Source organism: Manis javanica, chromosome 11 (assembly GCF_040802235.1).
Source record: "Manis javanica isolate MJ-LG chromosome 11, MJ_LKY, whole genome shotgun sequence".
NCBI classification, from domain to species: Eukaryota; Metazoa; Chordata; class Mammalia; order Pholidota; family Manidae; genus Manis; species Manis javanica.
Genome location: NC_133166.1, coordinates 45,454,912 through 45,480,670, shown reverse-complemented (window position 1 = coordinate 45,480,670; position 25,759 = coordinate 45,454,912). Strand labels below are relative to the sequence as shown.

General features: G+C 34.0%; 1 protein-coding gene across 2 annotated transcripts in view; it reads right to left on the bottom strand.

Annotated features, from left to right (window-relative positions):
- Positions 1-3,342: 3,342 nt before the first annotated feature.
- LOC140844408 (anoctamin-3-like) overlaps positions 3,343-25,759 on the bottom strand; it is a 141,252-nt gene continuing 118,835 nt past the window's right edge. Inside the window, exons 5-7 of one of the 2 annotated variants that reach the window (XM_073216335.1) lie at positions 19,762-19,920; positions 5,545-5,719; positions 3,343-4,591 (exon numbers count right to left, since the gene is read on the bottom strand). The gene's annotated coding sequence lies outside the window, so the exon portion shown is untranslated. Of the gene's footprint in view, positions 4,592-5,544; positions 5,720-8,975; positions 14,478-19,761; positions 19,921-25,759 lie in introns of those variants that run through there. The other variant, XM_073216336.1, reaches the window with a different exon arrangement.

The window sequence follows — 25,759 nt, the reverse complement described above, 5'->3', positions numbered from 1 at the left end:
TTTACAAAACTGATACTTTATCAACCGTCTCAATGTAGGCATCAACTGTTCATTACTTATAATCAAACATAGAGTTGCCAACTAAGAGCAAAACAAAGATCAGAGGGTCCATTCATGCACTAATTATTTCAATGCATGACTTTCATTGGTTCCTTTTTCGTTAACTCACTCATTTCTTGTTACTTAACCATTTTCTATAAGAAACCCTAGTCTTCAAATTTAGTTCCGGCTTCCCTTGGGGTTGTTTTCTATTTAGATTTTGGGCGAAGGAGAAATGGGGCATACAAATTATATGTAATATGATTTTGAAGACTGTCAACTCAGGGCAATGAAACATACACTTTGTCTCACATTTGGTTTCATTTTTTAGACTGAGGTTGAATCCTCCCTGACAGAAATATTTATTGGCAGTACTCTTTAAATCATGTGGAGAATAGTACTAGATCAAAGCATCATCAGCCCAGTGACTGTGTCAGGAGGAGGGAAGGTGTGAATCTTTTCACATGAGTGCAGCATTTTATCTTCACTGAACCTAAAAATATAAAGCATGAATAATAAACATATGAATGCAACTTAGAAAAACATGTGATCTGCTCATTTTACTTTACAATTCAAAATAAAATTGCCAAAGGTAAAGTTTGGCTTACAAAGTCTGTCACTTCAATCTATTCTTTGTGAAAAGTTCTAGCTTGTTTTATGTATTTTGCAGGTATACTTCCTAGTAATGCAATGGAAATTATTCCCATAAAATAAATTAGGGAAATATACCAGCATGGCATAGCTGGATTCTCTGTTCAAAGTATCACAAGGCTGAAATAAGGTGTCATCCAAGCTGAGTTTTCATCTGGAGACTGGAAAACATCTGCTTTTGGATTCATTTCTTGTTAGGACCTGTTGACTGTTAGCTGGGAACCACCCTCAACTCTTAGAGGTTTGTGGCCAGGTGGCTAGAAATGACATGCCAAATTCTTGTACATTTTGAGTCTTTTACTTCCTCTGTTTTCAACCTCTAGATCCAGGGATAAGGGCTCATGTGATTAGGTCAATTTCCCTGCCTGATAATCACATTTTAAAGTCAAGTGATTTGTGAACTTAATAAGTCTGTAAAATTTCTTTTGCCATATAAGGTGACAAAACCATGGGAGTGATAACTTACCATATTTACTCACATACAAGAGTTTGCGTTATCGGGGGTCATCCTAGAATTCTGCCAACCACAATCATTTCATGTATAATTCAGATTTATAAGACAACTGCTGTATATGAAATGTGTTCTTTGTGTGAGTCGCAGGATTAACATTGTAGATTCATCAACAGGCAATGAAAGCTTTTAAATTTAATAATTTACTAGATATGTGTTGTCTCTATGTCATATGATGGGTTTTCAGTTCATGTACTAAGGCTTTGCCAAAAAGCTATTGATTTTTCCTTTTCTGTACTGTATTATTTTGAAACAATGTAGAAAATTCTATGTTTGAACAAATTTCTCAATTTTGTGACACATTTTAGTTTTAGCTGTTAATTGAAATATCTTGCAAGTACTTCTTGAGCTTCATTTGAAAATTTTGAAAATATTTTTTAGGATACTTTTCTTTAGGATAATTTTTCATCTATGCTTGCAGAAGCTTAAATAAGTTCAAGTGTATGTGTGTTTCTGTGCATGAGAGAAAAAGAGAGGGAGAAAGAAGTGTTCTGGAGGTGGTTTTGGTTTGTCTTCCTTGGTATCACTGTTTATTTGCTAACTTTTATACATAGATAAGTCTGATAAACTGAAAAAGAGAATTATTGAATTGTAAAATTAAAATCTAGGCAACCCTCATTTGTATTATCCAATTAGTGATGTAGACACTTTTGTTTTTAATTCCTGCATTTTGTAAGTCTATCTTTATTGCCTTAATCAAATGTTATTCATTATTATAGGAAAAATCAATGTGAATTACTTAAGATAAAGGAATTACTTAATATAATTTAGGCATTTATGGCTTCCAAAAATCAGTTTGTCTATATAAAGTTTGGATATATTTGCAGCCCTAAGATAATTATAAAATAATTCTAACTGAAATTAGTTTTTTAACTAAACATGTAAGAAAATAGGAATACTAATTTTCACTATTAAATGAAAAATGATTAAAAATCATAAAATATGCATATAACTTGCACTCAGTTATAATGCAAAACAGGTATAGAATGGTGAGGGGGAGGTGAGTGTGACTATCAAGAGATGAGGAACACAAGAGATATCCTTGTGATAAAATAATTTCATATAGTGAATTGGTAGTGGCTATACAAATCAACATATGTGAGAAATTTGGTATACGACTGTGCACACAGTTGAAGCCAATGTCAACTCCCTGGTTTTGATACTGTACTCTATTTATATAATCTATAACTAATGGAGTAACCTGGTGACACATACATAGTACCTCTCTGTACTATCTTTTCAACTTCTTGTGAATCTGTAATTATTTCAAAATAAAAAAGCAAAAAAAAAATCCCTTTAACCTATGAAGTTTGAGTTTTGAAAATCAAGGTATTATAAACATTTTTTAAAAATCCAAAATGTTAGTGGATAATTTTTTCTTTATAAGCAATTCTTCCTTAAATTGTTTCATATTGATATTAATTTAAAAGGTATGTGTCACTGTAAACAGAGCTTCTTTTTCTTTCCTAAGAATATATTAATCATGTTTGAGATTTTGTAGATTCTTGCAAGTAAAAGGCACTCTCTTCTGAATTAATAAGGATATCCATTTGAGATATGCATAGCATCAGATTGATCATCACATATATCCTAGAACTGGACCCACTATATTTACTGCTCATTCGCAATGTTTAAAAATTAGAACTTCTAGTCCATAAGTAATTATTTTATTTTCATTTACAAATATTTATCATCATACAAAATTGAATAGCCTTTTTTGGACCGCAAATGAAACAATATAAAAAAATGTTATAAAGGATCATATTTTGGAAAACTTGGAAAATTAAAAAAATAGGTGATAACTTGGACAATATTATGGACTATAACTTGGATAATGGCAAATTCCTTGGCTTTTAAATAGTATTATATTGTATAAAAGAATGTTCTTATATTAAGAAGATATAAACTGAAGTATTTAGGAAGATACATCATACATTAACTTACTCTGAAATAGTTCTGGAAAAATATGTCATTCTATATAATCTATATCTATTAACATATGTCTATATAATTTATATCTATACAATATATCTATATCTTTATCAAGACAGATATAGATATATAGAAAGAAATTGATGTATATTTAGAGAGAAGAAGAAAACAAGAAAATACAGGAACATATTAGCACTTACATAGTAAACACAAGTAGAGAATATAAGGGTGCTCTTTATACTATTTGTTCAAATTTTATGTAGGTTTGAAAATTTTCAGTAATCAGTTGAGGTGTTACTATAGAAGAGCTTTAAGAGAACATGATTTTATTATTCCAGCTAGTACTATGAGAGGATTATTGGTTATTTACTAAAGGAAGGGAAATGAGAATAGCTGCTAGCTAAACCAACAAAATCAGAATCCCTGACTTTTTATAATAGAGACAATTCTTAAATCTTTTCACTTTATACCAGCTAAATTAAGAGTGGGCATATATCACTTTATGAATTCCAAATCTTTAAAATATACTTTACTCTTGATCATTACTATAATTAAAATTCATTTACCCCTTAAAAAACATCTTGAACAAGCAACTTTCTGAAGGGTAGTGAATTAGTCTCCATTTATAAATTGACTTAAATGACCAATTAAAAAAAATTTTAATGGCATTTTTATATGATAAAAAGACAATAATTCATTACAAATTTCCTCTCTAAATCATAATTTGAATAAAAAATCCTTAAAGACCTGATTAGGGCAGCAAGTGACAACATATTCATTTTTATTCTATTAGAAGACATCCAATATTAAATACCACTACGATTGAAAATAATAATCATACATATATTTACCTTAATATAAGTATAGTGAAAAATAACATTTTAATTCAAAAGGAATACTGAGCATTTTTCAAATTCATGCAAAACAAAGGACTTCTCTGTGGCCCCCTTGATGATAACTGACTTATAATTGGAACCCCTGGGTGAATCAGAGGGAAGGTGAGAGAGGCATTATGAAGTCTAACTGCTTCAACACATTTTTAGAAGCTAGTTCTATACACATTTTATGTGAATAAACATTGTTATGCACAATGTAAATGCTAATGAATTAAAGAACTTTACAGAGGCAATCAGCACATAGTGTTCAAATATTATTTAAATTATTACACAAGTTTGAATAGTCATTAAAATGATTCAGAATTTTTATTTTACAATGAAATCATATTATTGTAGTTGGGAAAGCTTGCAGTATTTAATAGCTTACATATCAGAAGAAATAGCTTTAAAGAGCAAAGTGGTGTGTCTTTAGAAGTAAGGTATTTACAAGATTAGGATTTCAATTATTTAAGTTAATTTTTTCCTTACCATAGTCTTGGGAATTTCTCAAACCGCAAGACTCAAGTTCCATTGTGCCTGGGTCAGGATAAGCTTCAACACTTGGTAAGGTTCTGTATAAGGCCTTGAATGGAAGAAGGAGTAATTATAGTGTAGAGAATGTTTTTTTAGGATTTAATGATCCAGACTTAATATTTTAAATTATGAACCCAGATACCTTCTTGTGCCATTGCTCAGAAAGAAAACGCATTTACTATATTTTACTTTGAAATGTTAGGTTTGTGGCAACCCATAGTCAGGGACATATTAGGAAGGTTTGCTTAGACACATGTGTTTGCTAGTAACTTTCCTGGAAGTGAATAGGTGAAGTGAATGCAGGACTAGCAATTTGCCATTATAACCTTTCTAGAATTGCTGTTCAGAAAGATTACAATGTCTGCAAGTAACAATCCTCTCAAGTGGGCAGAAAAGCTTTTCTTGAGGGATACAGAACTGCAGTCATTTCACAAAGAAAAGTTTGAAAGAGGAAGCTTAAATCTCAAATTCTAGGCTCTGTGCCATCTTGGGGTTGACATCTGAGAACCTCCTAACTCACTTCTCACATTCTGTCCTCTTTCCTGTGGGATGATGAGATACTTCCCAACTGTAAAGCTGTTGAGAAGGAAGAAATATGCGGAGCTGTGATTTTTGAGAAACAAGAGGAATGAGCAATGTATTCCTGAAGATTTATCCACAGTCACCTGCTGCTGGCCTTATGACCCAGTAAGAGGAAGTAGTAGGATGTGTTCTATGTAGCGGTGACTGATGGAGCAACGAATTGTTCCACCAGACTGCAAGCTCATTGGGGGAGGAGTTTTTGTCTTTTCTCTTCCCTATTTTCTCTCTTAGAATAGTGTCAACATGCACTATGCCCATGTTGAAACATGATTGTGTTGCAGTATCTCCTCTAACCCCTCAGGGAAGAGACGGTGAGCCCCGCTTTCTTTGCTCCTCCTGCCTGCAGACTCCTTACGCTGTAAGCGCTGCACTGACACCAAACTCAGCGTGTGCTTCCATGAGAAATGGGAGGAATCTTACCAACGTTACACCAGGCCAGCCATTTGTGGTCTGTCATCACTGTCCTGCTGTCCACTCTTTCTTTTTCAGTCAGGTGAACATATTTGTAACTCCTCTCATTGATTACTTATGATGCTGAACTTTTGCTTGATGAGTAGAGGATTCATCGTTGCATATCCAGTGCTTTGCAGGATGTCTAACACAGAGAGAGTGCTCAATAAATACTCATTGAAAGACTAATCAAATGAATCATATGTCTATCCTAGGCTCATTTATTTATGGCACTCCGAAAATTGGGCGGGGATGAGGAGACAATGAAGTGCTTGCAAGTTGCAGTGTGTCTGATGCTAAGGCAATGTATTAAAATGTGAGACCTGATCAAAACTCTTAGGGGACCATCTGAGTGGGGAACCAGATGTAGTAAGGTCAGTCAGGTAGGTGAAATACAGGGCTGTGTATATGAGTGTTTCAGAATGAGAGAGACAGAAAAAAAATAGCTATAGAAATTCAAGAAACAACTGACCCGTGTTGGGCTACAGAGGACAGAGAACATGTGATTATGAAGGAGATAGTGGAGCTGTCCTTCAGAGAGCGCATGAATTGCATGTGAAAACAGGAATTAGACTTTCTAGAACAGAGTCAGTAAAAAATATTGGAAACAATAATTGAGTTTGTGACCAGGTCTGTAGCAAACTAAACTATGGACTAATAATCATAAATGTAACCACAATAAATGTTTTCAATAATTGTTATTGGCTTCACCACTGAGTTTCATTAATGGGAATATTTGCAATTTAATATGAAATTAGTATAATGTTTCAACCATGAATATTAAACTTTAATTAAAAGCATGCTTGGGCACAAAAAGTTTATATTCAGTATGCAGAGAATTAAATATCACTGAAGAGATTAGGGACAACACATTGCAAAAGGGGAAAAAAGGTTTTGGCTGATATAGGAAAGAATAAAATATGTACTTCTGATTCTTGAAAAATATGGGGACATTAATGTTCTCATTTTATGAGAAAATTCTTAGAGGAGATCACTTTGTAGGTAGCAGAATTCATGTATTTTGTGGTTCCCATGATGTGTTTATCCAGTGAAAAAAAGAAGGAGGTATGTAATTATGTGTGGACTCCAGGAAGATCCCAGCATAACCCCCTCCTTTTTATTAAGTAGGCAATTCAGGAAAAATGGAACCTATATTCTCTTTTTGCCACAAAGTAGGAATCTGGTTTGGATAAGCCCCACCATCAAAGATAATAAAAAGGTCAACACACTGAGATACCATTTTTAATTTACCTATATTTTATCATATTTATTTGTTGTTATTCTTGATGTTTGCTTTGTTTATAATCTATTCTACCTTCACTCTCAGCTTCTCCCCAGCCTCTGTGGTCTTCAAACACACACACACTCACACCCCTCCTCCTCCCCGCTGCCACACACAATGTGTGCTAGACAGATTCAAGGCTCTGTGTCCTTTGTTTAATAAACATCAGAGGAGTTACTGTTATTAAGTTTCCAGGTGACAAAACTAAGATTTCAGGAGGTTAGGTGACTGTCCCAAGCTCAGTCACGTAACTAGGGACTGTGGTTCTAGAAATCAAAATGTGGATAATCTCATGATAATCCAAGTTCTTAAATGTAAATTAAGCATAATTATAAAATAGTTATCCTCAGACAAATAAGAAAATACATTGCACAAATGAAGGTGAATGGATTACTCTAAAGTCAAATTTCCATAAAAGAAAAAAAACTGTGGAAATTAAAAATATATATATATCAGAAATTAAAAGTCCTATAGAAGTGCTGTAAAATTAGACTGAGGAAATCTCCCAGAAAATAGAAGCAAACAAGAAAATTCAATGACCAATCCAAGAAGTCCTGCAGGTGAAAGACCCACCTTCATTCCTGCCCTCTTCCCAGTTCCACTTTTGGCCTTGTTCCCATTGACAATCCCAAAGAAAGCTCCACGGCAGCTTCTCTTATGTTTAACCTTGGCCTCAGAGGAGACAGCCACCACTCAGCTCCACAGATGGATAGAAACCCCAGCACCTGGGGAAGAGTTGAAGAAACTGTACATATTTTTCTAGAGGTTCAGACTGCCCACCTTGGTTTGGAAAGAGTTTGTCCAGAATTGATGCCATTCAAACATGACATGAATTACTTGGTCAGGAAAATTAGAGATTGGGTTGAAATGCAAAATTGAGTGAGAGTGAACTTTTTAAAGATGTATTTCAAGCTTATTTTTCTTCAATTTAAAATTTCTCTTAACCAGTTGTATTTTAAAACTTCATCTCTTTTTATCTGGTTCCTTATTTTATTATTACTTATTATCTGTCTCTATCTCCATCTATCTACCTACCTACCTACCTACCTACCTACCTGTGTATATCAGAGGCAATAATTTCTGTTTAATATCACAGAATATAACATCTCTTCTTATGTGAATTATTGTTGTAAATGTTAAAATTTTTCTTTTTTATGAAGCTCTGACTTTTCAAAGATCCATTCCTCTTGAGTCCAGTTTTTCAAATCTCACATTTTTGATCACCTGTTCCAAACTGAGTCTATTTCAAAAAGCCCTCAGTGCTAATTTCCACAGTACAGTGAAATCTGTGTTTGAGGAGGATGCCTGTCCCCTGGTGTCTATTGTGTCTGGAATGTCACCTTTGTGATTACATTTTTCTCTTTATTTGAGACTGAGCTCAAGTGTTGCTTCCTTAGGAAGTGTTCCCTCTTGCACACGACTAAAGAATGTAATGTTATTATTGATCAATTTTTTAAAATCCACTCCTCAGTTTTGATATGACATCTGAAATACACAATTTCATTTTCGCCACAGTTAAGCTGAACATGAAGCTTTCAGACTGATGTTAACAAAATTGGCTTATAAAGCCAAATTCCTTATTCTTTTTTAAAATAGTTCTTCAGAAAACCGTAGTTAGCAGCTATGTTTAATCTTATTTCTTTTCAGTTGACTATTCACAAAAAGTCAAGTGTCTCTTGAAGTCCTCAACTCAAATTATATTGCCTTGATGGTAAATACAGAGATTTACTAAAGATTAACCATCATCTGAAGCCTATTTAAAGCCAGAATGTTTTCTATGTTCTCATAGTATAAACCATAAAAGGCTGAAAATATCAGTTTCTTTGTGACTGAGTTTTTAGAACTTCACGTGGAAAGCAAGGAAGTTCAATGAAATACACTATAACTACGTTCATGAAATTGCTTCATGTTTTTAAATGTGAGTATTTAAGATAAGTATATATATATATTTTAACCCCTAAGTTTGTATCTACATGGAATATGGGAATAAGAAGCCTCAAGAGTTTGTAGTCTCTTGAAAAGCCGTGTAGGCAATAACATGACTGTAGAAAGCAGATGGTCTCCGCTCCTTACACCGCACAGGGCAGGCATTCTTCACATTGATGCATCTTTTCCCTTCTGGATGCACTGACTAGGACTGTCAGAGTTGGGCTGTGGGATTACAATTTTCCTCCCTTCCCCTTGGGGTTGCTCCGCTTTGTGGCATAGGAAAAGAGCCTGTCAGAGACAATGCATCTTAGCTCACAGAGCTTCTGAAATTTCTTGAGCACAAAGAATAGCACTTTCCAAACAATCCCTGAAATTAACTTTTGGTTTGGTTCTAATTATTTCTGGGGGCTATAATTTGGGCTCTTTCCAAGTGTCCTGTCAGGCTGTCTTAGCTGACCCAGTGGAAGGTTAAATTTCAAGTAAGTCTTCTTTTGCTCTCAACACTTCTCAGCTCAAAGGAAGGAGTAGAGTCTTACTGTCTGTGTATATACAGCACTTACATTATCAAGTATTTTATATCTATAACACTTGATATTCATTTTATTGAAGATGCTGCTCATATGTCACTTCCTCAGAGGATCTTTTTGGATCACCCCAGGACCCGTTCTTGTGCCTGCTTCATTTTTCACCACATTTTTTTGCTATTTTATGTATTTATTTCATTTTTTTAAAATTATTCATTTCCTCTCTTTTCCACTGGAATATTCACTTCAGAAAGGTAGGTAATTCTGTTCATCCTGTTCGCTACTGTACACCCAATACGTAGAATTGTAACGGAATATTAGTGCTCAAATACATTTATAATTAGAAAGAGTCCTGCAGGGCAGATACAGAACATTTCTGCAGAGCAGATCTGACGGTAATGAAACACAGTCTGTAGGGCCTCTTGATTTGCTCACGGTATAGAGCTAATGAGTAGCACAACCTGTTTGCCTTTGCTGTGTTCTATCTGGGCAATTTTCTTTTTTTTTGAGAGGACATCTCTCATATTTATTGATCAAATGATTGTTAACAACAATACATTTCTGTATAGGGGACTCAATGCACAATCATTAATCAACCCCAAGGCTAATTTTCTACAGTCTCCAATCTTCTGAAGCATAATGAACAAGTTCTTACATGGTGAACAAATTCTTACATAGTGAATAAGTTCTTCATGGTGAACAGTGCAAGGGCAGTCATCACAGAAACTTTCGGTTTTGATCACGCATTATGAACTATAAACAATCAGATCAAATATGAATATTCATTTGATTTTTATACTTGATTTATATGTGAATCCCACATTTCTCCATTATTATTATTATTATTATTATTTTTAATAAAATGCTGAAGTGGTAGGTAGATGCAAGATAAAGGTAGAAAACATAGTTTAGTGCTGTAAGAGGGCAAATGTAGATGATCAGGTGTGTGCCTATAGACTAAGTATTAATCCAAGCTAGACAAGGGTAATAAAACATCCACGGAAGCAGAAGATTTCTCTCAAAACAGGGGGGTGAGGTTCTAAGCTTCACCTCTGTTGATCCCCAATTTCTCACCTGATGGCCCCCCTGCAACTGTGCTGTCTTAGGTTGTTCCTCCCTTGAGGAATGTTACCCGTCTCTGGCTAACCAGTCATCTTCCGGGGCCATACAGGGAAATGTAAAGTTGGTAAGTGAGAGAGAGGCAATATTATTTGAAAAGGTTAGCTTTTTACTTCTTTGCAGATTTATGCCCTGTGGCTTCTATGCTATCTGGGCACTTTTAAAGATTAATTTTGAACCACGACTTAATTACCTTGGTCATTTGAAAATATGGTTTGATATGCAGAGGAATCTGAAAACAATTTAGAGTCATTCACCTGCAAAAAGAGTCTAATGCTTTTATGGTAGGCAGAACATGAGCCATGTAGATAAACTCCCTTTGGGAATGCTCTGGACTCATTAAAGCTGTTCCCATTAGAAAGTTTAGTACCTCTGGGTTCTCTAAGGCAGGTATTTTGAAGGTTTTTAAAGAAGCCTATTGCTAAACATCTGTCAGATCTCCCAAATCACTTCAATTTATGGTTTATTTTCATAATAACCAAAGTCATGGCATTCCATTCCATTTCCACTGTGATTAATGCACATTTTGGAAAGGCCAAAAAAAATGCATACATTTTCTACCTTTCTGATATCTTCAATTGTCCTTCCATATGTATGATAAGCTTTCCCTCTTTATGATAATCACGGCTCCTATTTCGAGAAGAGATTTCAAATGTCAGCATTAACTGTACTGCCTCCTGTGTAGCTGGATTTTTAGAGCGATGCTTGTAAGCATATTAGAATCCACACAGAATGGCATGTATCTATTTCTATGATAATGGTATACTTTTGAGGATCCTCACTAAACATAAAATATAAACATGTGGGTAATGTGCTTGGCTGATTTTTTAAGAATATCATGTCACTATCAGAACTCTCAAGGATTCCCTCAAAACAGTTGACTTTACTTGCCCTGTCAAAGCAGCAACCTTGAGCTAACCTGAAGCGGAGTTTGAAGAGGTTCTCCAGCTGAGACCATACTCAAGGGGCAGTTTTCCATGACTCCTTCCAAAGCTGCACAAAACACAAAGCTAACACAATATGTGTTTAAGCTCTTGGTAATGAAAACCAAGTGTGCTTTTCACCCAGCGGCCTTTCAATTTTACTTATTTCTCTTAAGTCTGGAAAAGGGGAGCAAATTGCCACAAGGCTAAAAATATCTCCAATGCACGAATTTCTGTCCTTTTTTGAAGCTCAGTAAAGGGCCTATCCTGATGTGAATTGTTTCCTTATTTCCCCCTGCAGACACTTTTCAGACTGAACAGTGACATATGCCTTTTCTGCAGTGTGCGCCAGCCCCACAGAAGGTCAGAAGAGAGCCTTTCTGGAGGGAACCTGAGTGTCCTTGCTTGCATGCTCTGATTTCAGCAGAGCCCCTAAGCAAAATCTGTCCCAATTTCTCCTTTCATTTTTCACTCCTCTCCAAGGGATTGGCCTTGCCTCTTGGACTGATTTCATAGTGTCTTAGTTTAGACTAGGAACACTGATGTTCAAACTGCCTGGAATCAAAACCTGGTTGACTATTTATTAGATGTGTGACTTTGAACATGTTACTTGACCTGTCCTTACCTCATTTTTCCATTTTTCTCTTTTCAAATGAAGATTATATCTTAATCTTAGGATGACTGTGATTAAATCATTAAATATCATGGTCTTTGACCAGGAACCTAGCACAGGGAACCTGCTATGCAAATAACTGCTATCACCTAGTCACTGTGTACACACACATGTATTTACACACACACACACATTCCCATTAACACGAATTTATGGCTTCTTTGTTCCATTTTTTTAAAGTCCTAATTTCTCTTATTAGTCTCATTAGTCACTGATTTGATATGCTGGATGTTATAATGCATGATGAGAGATTCTCAGGTAAAGGCTTGATCAGTGTAAGTGTTCCATAGTTCTCTACACTGCTTAACCCAGTGTTTAAAGTGGTCAATGAAATATTCCCAAGTCATTCCTAGGCTCAAATATTTACCCTATTGTTGAACAAAAACAGATTCCTTATTCCCTGAGGATTCCTTGAACTTTATGCAACTTATATTTTATTCATGTTATTTCCTCTATCATCAATACCTGTCTAAATCTTTTCCTTTAATGACCAAAGCTTACTTCTATTATGAAGCTTTTCTCTAATTCTATAGTCAAAATGATTTTATTCCTGCTTCAATTGCAGTTCGATTTAGTTCTGTATCTCTGTCTTTAAAAAAAAATACTCTTTTTGGGGTGAAATTTACCTAGATAAAAATGCTCAAATTTTAAGTTGCAGTTCTAAGTTTACAGAGTTTTGACGAATGCATATACCTATGAAACACATCCCATAGTTAAGAACATTTCCTTCACTCCACCAAGTCACCATGAGTCACTTCCAGGTAAATCCCCACCATGCGTCTCAGGTAAATCTGTTAGGATGTCTATCATCACAACTTAGACTTGACTGTTTCAGAACATCTTATGGATCAGACAGTAGCTCCTCTTTTATATGTGTTAGTTATGGATTAAAGAACTCCAGACCAAGTAACCATAGAGGGTAGTCTAGGGTGAGAGAGATCATTAATTAGTCTCTCCCTATTACATAATGCCTATCTTAAGTGTCTCTTATGGAATCTGTTGGAGATACCACAGTGCCTGGCACGGTACCTTATAAGTAATTCTCCTCCTCACATGAATTCTGTTTTCTCCCTATGTTTAAGAGCTCACCTAACGCTCACTTTACATTGTAATCATGAAAGACTAACCCCCGACCTTGAGGAGAAACAGGCTGGGCCCAGACACTGCTTTATCTAGTATGCTATTCAAAGTCTGCCTAGAGCACCTCAAGGAAGCTTCACATAAAATAATACTCTTACAGTGTTTACAGAAACCATAGTCAAATGACAAGTCCATAACTTAGAAAATGCTATGCATTATCCTGCTTTCACTGAATGGGTAATATCTGCTTAATATGTATAAGTAATTCAGCTTCCTCAAAGTACATCATCTTGTCAAAATAAATTTTCAAGTCCCTGTTGGCTATATGTTCGGTATGCTGTTGAAGGAGAACTTTCATGCATTTTGAAGGAAGGGAATCTAAGACATCCAACAGTGGTAGCTTGGAACTGTAAATCTTGGAGAGCACACAGATTCAGATCATGTATAGGAACTTCTTAATTATATTTTTAAAATCAAAATTACATAACTAACAGTCACAAGAGTTTTGCCTACATCTGAGTAGTCTACTTTGGAAGGTCATACATTTATTTCTTAATACAAGATGTTCTATGTTTGGTTCAAGCACAAAGTTATAGAAAGCCAGGAAAGTCTTTTTCTTTACTGCATTTAAATAGATTCAGTCATTTTCAATACATTACCCATGCTGACCACTCAATCCCACTCTCACATCTATACTCGAATAACCAAGATATGCCACAGTTGAGGAAAGTGCTTCATCTCCAAAATAAACCCTTTAGAAAGGAGGCATCCTAAAAATGTGAGCAATAAACAACATGGTTTGAAAAGGAACATAGCTTGTCAAAGCCACTTTACACACATGGAGTAAAAGTTCAGATGTACTGATACTCACCGAAACTCACATAGGTACAGTAAATACATTGAACATCAGCTACTTTAGTGATATCAGCCCTGTGAAGAATCCAGCCCATCAGAAATGTGCATTTATTCTTCCTGTGCCAAACACAGGATCTATAGTATCAAATATGACAGACACCTTTCTTGCTTTCACAGGAAAGACACATTAAGAAATAATTACAAAAATGGTCACTAAATTTATTTGACATGTGAAAAACTCTCTGAGAGTATTTAAAATCTTCTAAATGTAAGGATTCTTGCTACAGGCTGTTACTCAGGACTTTGACTCTTATGCAGCAAGCATGGTTATGCACTTTCTTGGTCTGTAGTAGTTCAAAAATGAAGCTAGAAGAGATCTGCTGGAGGCATTAGTGTGTGCTAATTTTAGCATCTTTTGCAATCCGAACAGGCTGAGAATTTTCCAAATCTTCAAGTCCTCGTTCTTTTCTTGCTTAACAATGCTTTTCTCAATTCTATCACTTTCTTCTTGCCTTTTGCTATAAGCAGAAAGAAGAAACCTGCTCACATCTTCAAAACTTTACTGTGGAATCTCCTCAGCTATCTATCCAAGTTCTTCATTTATAAATTCTACTTTCCACCTAACTGCAGGTACTAAATCAGATAAGCTTTCTGCCACCATATACAAGGATTCCTTTCCCCGTTTTTAACATTTCTCCTTTCTATCTGCAGAATTACTAGCAAGACCTTTAGTGTCCATATTCTTATTGACAACCTCTTCATGACAATCTAGGCAACCTCTAAGATGGTACGTGTCTTTCTTTCTGTGCTCATTTCTTCTTCATATCTCACTAGCACAGTCATTCTTATCTATGTTCCTACTAATACTTCATTCAAAGTAATCTAGGATTTTTCTATCATGTTCCTGAGAATTCTTCTAAGTCCTGTCCATTGCCCAATTCTAAAATCATTATTACATTTTTAAGTCCTTGTTACATAAGCACCCCACATTAAGGTCACAAAATTTGTATTAGTTTCCTATTTCTGCTATAATAAATTATCATAAGCTTTATGGTTTAAGTATATAAACTTGCTGTATTACAAATCTGAAGGTCAGAAATCTCACAGACATCACCCTAGGGTAAAAACAAACTGTTGGTAGGGTTGCATCTTTCCAGAGTTTTTAAAAGAGCCTGGCCATGTCCAGCTTCTAGAGGTCACCCTCTTTCTTTGACTCATGAGCTCCTTCCTCCATCTTCAAAGTCAGAAATGTTGGGCCAGCTCCCTCTCTTGCTGCCGTCTCTCTAGTTCTCTTTTCTGATTACCTCTTCAAGTTTTAAAGACTGACAATTACATGGGGCACACTGGGATAATCTAGGATAATTTTCCTATTTTAAGAGCAGCAGATTAGCAACCTTACTTCACTGTGCAATCTTTGCTCTTCTTTGCCTCGTGACCTAGCAGATGCACAGACTCTAGGGATTAGGACAGACATCGTTTGGGAATGAACACTGCTTACCACAATGCTCAATTTTTGTCTTCTCTAAAAGAGATTTTACTGATATGATTTTAACAGGCTGGTTTTAAGACTTAATGAATTTAAAATGACATTTATATACAGAAGCTTTTGCCTACTATAAAGTGTATACAAATTTAAGTTATTCTGATTTTATAACTTCATTTGTTTTTGGAATTGTATGGTAAGGATGTCTATTAGACATGACTAAAGTTTTTTTAAATGGTATGCCTTTAACATGATTCTATTTGCCAATTAAGGTGATGAAACTGGGAAGAATGATTAATAATATAACAGCATTTACCATTCATTGAACAGATAAACTAGGTACATATCACATTCATTTCACACATTAGTTCCAATCCTCATAACAATCACATAAATTAAGATTTACAGTCCGCATTTACAGATATTGAAACTGAAGCCAAGAACAGTCAAATAATCCAAGTTAACAGAGTCACAGTTATTAAAGCAACAGAGGCATAATTTTCACTTCAGATTCTAGATTCTTTTCATTATTACACTTTTACTTTCTTGTAACATGAGAAAGAATAAAATGTTTATTTTGAATCTACTGAAACTCATCTTGTTTTTGAAATAATAAAAATCTATTCTGGAAGAAAAACTTTCAGATAAAATTTTTTAAAATGCTATTTTGAATATAATTATACTTAATTGTAAATATATATATATATAAAAGTATGTAGTATTACCAATATTTATTTTACATATACAAAGGAATAACACCAACCTAATAAAAAGGAGACAATGGTAATATGCAGGTGAAAGGTCCAGTTAACAATAATTTCAGGAAAGAAGTAGTTTTGAGGAAGTTTTTAAGGCAACAAATGGAATCGACCAAAACAAATTGGTAGTTGGAAAAGAGTTATATAGATTGGAACTGCAAAAAGAGGGACCACCAAAAGTGAATACAAAAAGGGGAGACATTTTAGATATACTTACTGACATTTTGGCTGACACATCGGTTGCATGATGTGTGAAATAAGGCTTGGGAGGCAGGGCAGAGAGAGATTGCTCAGAGATTTCACTATTAAGTTGAGGAGTTCACATTTAATTTGGTAGATATTTGAGAGCTTTGGAAGACCTTTGACTTAGGAGAGATTGCATATAATAGAATTTATATTAAATTCAAGAAGATTGAAATTCTACCAACCAACTTCTCAGACCACAAAGCTATAAAACTAGAAATAAATTGTACAAAGAAAGCAAAAAGGCTCACAAACACATGGAGGCTGCAAAACATGCTTCTAAATAGTCAATGGATCAACGACCAAATTAAAATAGAGGTCCAGCAATATATGGAAATAAATGACAACAACAACACAAAGCCCCAACTTCTGTTGGATGCAGCAAAAGCAGTCTTAAGAGGAAAGTATATAGCAATCCAGGCATATTTAAAGAAGGAAGAACAAACCCAAATGAATAGTCTAACATCACAATTATCAAAATTGGAAAAAGAAGATCAAATGAGGCCTAAGGTCAGCAGAAGGAGGGACATAATAAAGATTAGAAAATAAATAAACAAAATTGAGAAGAATGAAACAATAGAAAAAAATCAATGAAACCAAGAGCTAGTTCTTTGAGAAAATAAACAAAATAGATAAGCCTCTAGCTTATTAAGAGAAAAAGAGAATCAACACACATCAACAGAATCAGAAACAAGAAAGGAAACATCACGACGGACCCAACAGAAATACAAAGAATTATTAGAGGCTACTATAAAAACCTATATACTAAGAAGCTGGAAAACCTTGAAGAAATGGACAACTTCCTAGAAAATTACAATCTCCCAAGACTGACCAAGGAAGAAACAAAATCTAAACAAACTAAGTACCAGCAAAGAAAATGAAGCAGTAATCAAAAAACTACCCAAGAAAAAAACCCCGGGCCAGATGGCTTTACCTCGGAATTTTATCAGACATACACAGAAGATGTAATACCCATTCTCCTTAAAGTTTTTTGAAAAATAGAAGAGGAGGGTATACTCCCAAACTCATTCTCTGAAGACAACATCACCCTAATTCCAAAACCATTCAAAGACCCCACCAAAAAAGAAAATTACAGACCAATATCCCTGATGAATATAGATGCAAAAATACTCAATAAAATATTAGCAAACCAAATTCAAAAATACATCAAAAGGATCATACACCATGACCAAGTGGGATTCATCCCAGGGATGCAAGGATGGCACAACATTCGAAAATCCATCATCATCATCCACCACATCAACAAAAAGAAAGATGAAAACCACATGATCATCTCCATACATGCTGAAAAAGCATTCGACAAAATTCAACATCCATTCATGATAAAAACTCTCAGCAAAATGGGTATAGAAGGCAAGTACCTCAACATAATAAAGGCCATATATGTTAAGCCCACAGCCAACATCATACTGAACAGCAAGAAGCTGAAAGCTCTTCCTCTGAGATCGGGAACAAGACAGGGATGCCCACTCTCTGCACTGTTATTTAACATAGTATTGGAGGTCTTGGGTATCACAGAACCCAAGAATGGACTAACAGTTACCAAAAGGAAAGATACTGGGGAGAATGGGAGGGCAGGGAGGGATAAGGGTGGGAAAGAAGAAAGGGGGTATTATGATTAGCATGTATAATGTGGGGAATGGGGGAAAGGGGACGGTTGTGCAATACAGAGAAGACAAGTAATGATTCTACAACATCTTACTATGCTGATGGATAGTGACTGTAATGGGGTTTGTGGGGGGGACGTGGGGTAGGGGGAAGCCTAGTAAACAATGTTCTTCATGTAACTGTAGATTAATGATAACACAAAAACCCACATCTGATAAAAGACTGGAATGCAAAATATACAAACAACCCTTAAAATCAACAGTAAGAAAACAACCTAATTTAAAAAGGGGACCAAAGGCTTTAAGAGACACCTCACCAAAGAAGATGTACAGATAATAATAATAATAGATAGTAATAAGCATATGAAAAGATGCTCCACATCATATGTGATCAGGGAAATGTAAATTTAAAAAAAAATAAGATACTGGTACACAACTACTAGAATGGCCAAAATCCAGAATTCTAAAAGCAGCAAGAAATAGTAAGGAAGTGGAGCAGGAGGAACTCTCTCTTACTCATTATTGGTGGGAGTGCAACATGGTACAGCCATTTTGAAATACGGTTTGGAGGTTTCTTACCAAATTGAACATACTCTTATCATAAGATCCGGCAATCCACTTTTTGATATTTACCCAGAGGACCTGAGAATGTATGTCTACACAATAACCTGTCCAAATATGTTTATAGTGACTTTGTCACAATTACCAAAATTTAGAAACAATCAAGAAGTTCTTCAGAGATGAATGCGTAAATAAACTGTGGTACATCCAGACAATGGAATATTATGCAGTGCTAAAAACACATAAGTTATAAAGCATCAAGAGACATAGAAGAAATTTAAATTCACATTACTCAGTGAAAGATGCCAATCTAAAAAATCTACATACCATATCATTCCACTATATAACATTCTGGAAAAGGCAAAACTATAGAGATAGTAAATGATCAGTGGTTGTCAGAGATTGGAAGTAGTGGAAGGATGCATAAGTGGAACAACTAGGATTTTTAGGGCAGTGAAAATACTTTGTATGGTACTATAATGTGGATACATGTAATTGTACATTTGTCCAAATGCACAGTATGTATGACATCAGAGTGAACAATAATGTTAACTATGGACTCTGGGTGATAATGATGCAGTCATGTATGTTCATCAATTTTATCAAATGTACTACTCTTGGGGGTGTTGTTGATAATAGCTGGAACCATGCATGTGTTGGGGCAATGGGTATGTGGGAAATCTCTGTATTTTCCTTTCAATTTTGCTGTGATTATAAAACTGGTATAAAAACATAAGGACTGGAAAAGAAGCATAAAAGAAAAAGGATTAGGAAGAAAATAATTTATAGTTCTAATATTAAAACTCAGACATTAACAGTTTGGCACACTTTCAATATTTTTTATTTGTATAAAGTTTTATACTTTACATCAGCATAATCATTCCTTCCTCAATTTTTAAAATGGTAAAAATGGTTATGCCCTTTGAAAAATATTTCAATTTAAAGAAATGCTTAACTAAAAAAGGAATACATATTTAATTGGAACTATATGTATGTATTTCTCTTACATTTGGGAGAAAATTAATATACATTTTATAAAGCCATATGCTATACACTTTCCATATGAAAACATAAGAGGTATTTCCTCTAGCATATTCTATCATATAACTAATATCATTAGAGCACCTACCTGCTTTTCCAACATCAAGCCTTCTGCTCTGAGGTTCTTTTCAAATGTGTTTCTCTTGTCATATTGTATATTTGACTTTCTATAAACCAGGATGTAATCAATCCGCTTTTTGCCATCTTTGAATAGAAGTCCACTGGATGCTATGTAATTCATGTCATTCTGCAAACAAAGCAAAGATTGTAAGTGTGGGTTAGGCGAGCACACACACTTTGGTTTCACTCACTTCTGCTCGGATACTGGCAATCTTATATAAAAAAATGTATTTTTTTACAGTCCAATTATAAAATATGGAAAGATGATTAAATAAAGTTTGTAATATTTTATATGCAACAGCTACCAAATGATGTTCCAGGACCTGAAGTTAGGCAGACTCATACCAAAATCTGGGTTCTCTGCTGTTGGCATCAAAAGGCATGTGTTTTATTCAATAAGGCCCTATAAAAATAGTAACGGCTAACCTATGTTGAATATTTACTCAACATCAGGCCCACACATAAGTGTTTTATCTTATTTAATATAACTTGCATTTCAAAGATAAAAACACTAAGGTATAAACAGTAAGTACTGAGAACTGAAACAAACATAATTTCCTATATTAAATAATACTCAGAACAGATGTTATTTTCCTAAACCCATGTTCACCAACGTTAAACCAAACAGTAATTCCTGAGCTGCTTGTTTCAAGAAATATTTGCTCTTAGAATCTGAGACTGTGTGTGATCCAAGTAAAACAGCTTTCTTATCCAGAACAATCGCTTGCTCATCAAGACTGCTTAAAGAACTTTGATTCATTGTGCCCTCCCACCCAAGCTATTTTTACTTTGCCCACCTTTCCACCAAATTCTGGTCTTGTAAGAATTATCTTAAAAATTACCCAGCCCAAATCCTAGAATCCTTTGGAAACTATTCCATAACTTCACTCATTTGAAACATTGCTGAAATTACCTAGGTAGTGTTCTTAATTGCTGTAACTATAATAAAATCAACTTTATTGATCAACAGATTTTCCTGATGGTTCTTCTTAGGAGGAAGGTTTTACCAGTTTATGGCCCAAGATCACTGAAGTGCCATATTTGAATTCAATTTTATCTGATTTCAGGTAATCCTAACTATTGTTTATGGCACTACTTCCCAACTTTTCCTTAGCTTTTAACACTACAGGATATATCTGTAAATGTTCTATTTTAGTTGCTTGTTTTCAAACCTTATGTAAATGTAAATATACAGAAAATAATCCTTTGTGTTTGGTTTCTTTCACGTAATATTATTGGTGTGAATCATCCCTAATTTCCATATATTTGTACTTTAGTTTTTCATTGTTAGATTATATGAATACAACAAACTTATTTATGCTTTCTATTAATGATGGCTATTTAGGTGGTTTCCAGTCTTGGCTGTTATAAAATAAAGCTATAATAAACATTCATGTACATATCTTGCAATACACATGCGAATCATTTCTATCAAGTATGTACCTCAGAGAAAAAAATGATGATTTACTGGGAATGTTTATTTTCAACTTTGGTAGATAATAGTAAACAATATTAATTTCAATCAGTTTGAATCTCTACCAGGAGTATTTAAGTTCCCCCTTAATTAACATTTTTACAGTCTTTGAAAAATACATATATTATTATTATATTTTAGCCATTTGGGTGGAGGGTTGCTTAATAGTACTTTATTAGGGTTTAATTTGCATTTCCATGATTGCTGATGCCTTTTCTAATGATTTCTTTGTCTATAGGTATTCCAGATAACAAGCTCTTTGACATTCTTATATATTCACACTTCAATTGTCTGTCTATGCCTGGACTTTTCACTATTTTAATGGTGTTTTGAAATATGCAGAAACTTTTTAATTTTAAAATAATCTGATTTAGTGATTTTTTTTTTATGGTTCATGTTTTTGTTTCTGTTTAAGAAATTCTCCCTATTCCAAGGTCATGAAACTTTCTTGTCCATTATCTTCTAGAAGATTTATTGTCTGTTCTTTAACATTTAGAGTCAAAGTCCACTGGAATTGATTTTTTTGCATAAGAGGTGTGATATGGGTCACATTTTATTTATTATTTCCATGTGGCAATCCAATTGTTCCAGAAACCCTGTAGTAAAAGATCTCTTCCCTCATTGTTGCAGTCCTGCTTTTATCCTAAATCTAGTTTTTATATATGAGGATATTGAATATGATAAAGATATTTTCCTTAACATATATATTTGTGGGATGTTCATTGTTCATTCACCAATACTTTGACTGTTGACATATTCTATTTGCTATTTATAATAAAGCTATAATAAACATTCATGTGTATGTCGGAGTACACATGCGCATGTATTTCTATCAGGTGTTTAACTAACTGCTTCACAGGAAATGCTTATTTCCAACTTTAGTAGTATGCCTGTCTTGACTTAGAGTGGAGCCTTGTGTATACTTTTCCCCAAATGTTTCTCCAACAGGCTCTCTTCTAAGATCTCTCAGGTTTTTTTCAAGTAGCTCTGGCTAGGGTTTTTATTTCTGTACAGAAGGATGCTCACATAAGTATCTGGCAGCTGAATTCACTTCCTGGAGGGCTCCGAAGGACTTTTCAGGGATAATTGTGAAGGACATTTGGGATCTGTTTTCTTCCTACCTGAGTAAGCACCTTTAACACAGGAAAAAGAAATAGGACACAAAGGCTTCTCTTATTTCAAAATGAAAAAGAATCTCTGATCTAAGTCAGTGTTACCAAATTTCACAATCAACTGGAATACAAAGTACGTATTTGGAATGTGGCATTCTTTTTTGACCACTGAAGTAAAGCCTGAAGGACAAAATGTAGAGATGTAAAATCCTCCTAGGACTGTTTCAGAAGCAGGGCATAAAAACAGAAAACAAAGGCTGTGATTACAGCAATGTGGCAAACAACATACTTTCAAAACTATCATAATAAAACAGCTAGAAATGATAGACAAAGTAAAACATATTTTGAAATTTATAGAGAAATTAGCAGTAAAGTATGTTAAACTCTAGCTTCCCCATAAAAAGAAAGAGGTAGAAAACCATAATACATGGTGGCAAATCAATAATGCAGGTGCTCTCAGTAGGACCTAGAAATCCATGAGAAAAATAACATCAGTGGAAACACACATTTAAACATTTAAAAATAAAGCTTCTAATAATTAATAAGCTAAAAAAATAAAACTCAGTGAAACCTAGAAAACATTCAAAGTGATAATAAGGGCCCTTTAATAAATGATGCTGATTGAGATGAATTGTATATACACATGAAAAAAAATGATCTGATTCCTACATTAGACTGCATTCAAACATTAATTCTAGTCTAGAAATAAATACATACATTTATAGTCAATTGACTTTCAACAAGAATGTCAAGGCAATGTAATGGGGAAAAATGGTCTTTTCAATGGATGGTGCTAGGGCATCTGTATGTACACATGCAAATAAGTTGAACTCTACCTTAAACCACGCAAAGAATTAACTCAAAATGATCATAGATGTAGATGTAATGGATAAATCTATAAAATTATTAGACTAAAACATATAATTAAATATTTGGGACCTTGGGTTAGGTAATTATTTCTTAAATACAACACCAATAGCACAACGGTAGCAAAAGAGAAAGAGATAAACATCTGGAACTATATAAAAATTAAACAGTTTTGTGCAGCAAAAAAATGCCATTAAAAACGTGAAATAGCAAACCATAGTGTGGGATAATATTTAAAAACCATATATCTGATAAGTACCCACAATATATAAATGGCTCAATGACAGAAATACAAATATCCCAGTTAAAAATCGATAGAGGATTTGAACAGAGATTTATCCAAGGAAGATAGAAAAATGACCAACAAGAACATTCAAAGATTCTCAACATAATGAAAATTCTTATGGAAATGCAAGTAAAAATCACAGTGAAATACCACTTCTCACCCATTATGGTGACCATAATTAAAAGGACAAGAATTAAACTGGTATTAGAAGTATATGGAGAAATTGGAACCCTTGTAGATCACTAGAGGGGATGTAAACTAGTGAAGAAGCTTTGGAAAACAGTTTGACAATTACTCACAGTATTAAACATAGACTTACCAAATCATCAATTTCACTCTTACGTGTATACCCAGGAGAAATGAAAACACACATTTCACACAAAAATTTGTACATGAATATTCATAGCAGCATTATTCATAATTACAAAAAAAGAGGAAACAAAGAAATGTCTACATGATGACCACAAAAGCAAAATGAAGTATTGTCCATACAAGGGGATATTATTTGACATTCAAAAATAATTAAATGTCAACACATGGTATAACATACATGAACTTTGAAAACATACAAAGTAAAAGAAACTACTCACAGAAGATCATATATTATGTGATTTCATTATATCAAAGTCAATCGTAGGCAAATATACACAGAATATAGACTGATCATCTCCCAGGGTTGGAGGAGAGGGTGGAACAGAAAGTTGCTGCTAATGGATACAGGGTTTCTTTAGGGGGAGACAAAATTTTTAATAATTATATTGTGATGGTTGCACAACCCTATGAATATACTAAAATCATTCAACACTTTAAAAGGATGATGAATTATATCTGAATTTTATCTCAATAAGGCTCTAAATAACAATTATAGATGGATTATTGATTATGAAATGCACAAAAATATAGCTCCTAGAAGCTACCACAGGTACTCAGAATAGGTAAATATTTCTTAAACAGGACACATAAAGAGAAGGATGGATAAATTTGTCTCCATAACATATAAAAGCAACTGATCACCCCAGGAAGACTCAATATTGTAAAAATTCCCAATATCCCACATTTATCTATAAAGTTGATATCATTTAAATTAAGATATTAACAGCTTTAGGTGTATGTATATAACTTAACAAGCTAAGCCTAATATTTATGTGGAAGATGTAAGTGTCTTTAATAGGAAAAATTTGAAAAAAAAACAGGTGAGTGGACTTACTCTTCAAAATACCAACACTGAGTACAATTCTGTAGTAACTAAGGAGCATAGTATTCATGCAGGAATAGACAAGATAAGTCACAGAACAGAGATTCCAGAAAAAGACGTACATCCATGACTGAGATGGAATTACAAATTCATGTACTTTTCATGGATAGAGTGGACTATTCAATTAGTGGCACTAAGAGTATAATTTATTTTCATGGAAAAAAAGTAGATGCTTACAATACACACACAAAATATGAAAAACAGAAAGAATTAAAGACAAATGTGAAAATCAAAATTTTTTAACTTTTAGGATAAAATAGGATTTTTTAATAATTTTGGTAGGAAAGTTTGTGTTTGTTTTTAACATAAAAAACATCAACACCAGTAATATAGGTAAAACAATGATACAAGTGCATTCAAATAAAACCTTTGTACTTTAAAAGATATCATAAAGACTATGAAAAGGTAAGCTTTAACCAGAAGATATTATTCATTAATATAACCAAAAAAGAATTAGTCTCCAGGATACAAAAAAGTGACTTCTCTAAATTAATAAGAAAGGGAAAATAATAAAAAAATACAAAGATATTAATAAGCATTTAACAAAAGAAGAAACATCATTGTATTAACTGGAACAGAAAATTGGAAATAACTTCCCATATACCAGATAAATAAAACTTCCTATCAGCCAGAAAGTGAATAAACTGTGGTGATTCTTTTAATGCCACTTGTTTTGTAGTCATACAATGGAATGTGATGCATTCTGCTTAAATATTTAATGAGGAGATGTTGAACTATTAAAAAAGAAACATAAAATATACATTACATATTTCTTTATAGTTTATAAACCTGCAAAATAGTGTTCAGTATTGTTAAGTGATATGTGAAGTAAAAGTATAAAACTAATTACAAGAAAGCTAATCACCATTCTATTAGACAGAGGAATTGTTACACAGGAGTCTTCAATTTTGTCTGCAATAATTTGTTCTGAAACAAATATGGCAAGCAATTCAGATTCAGTGTTGGACATAG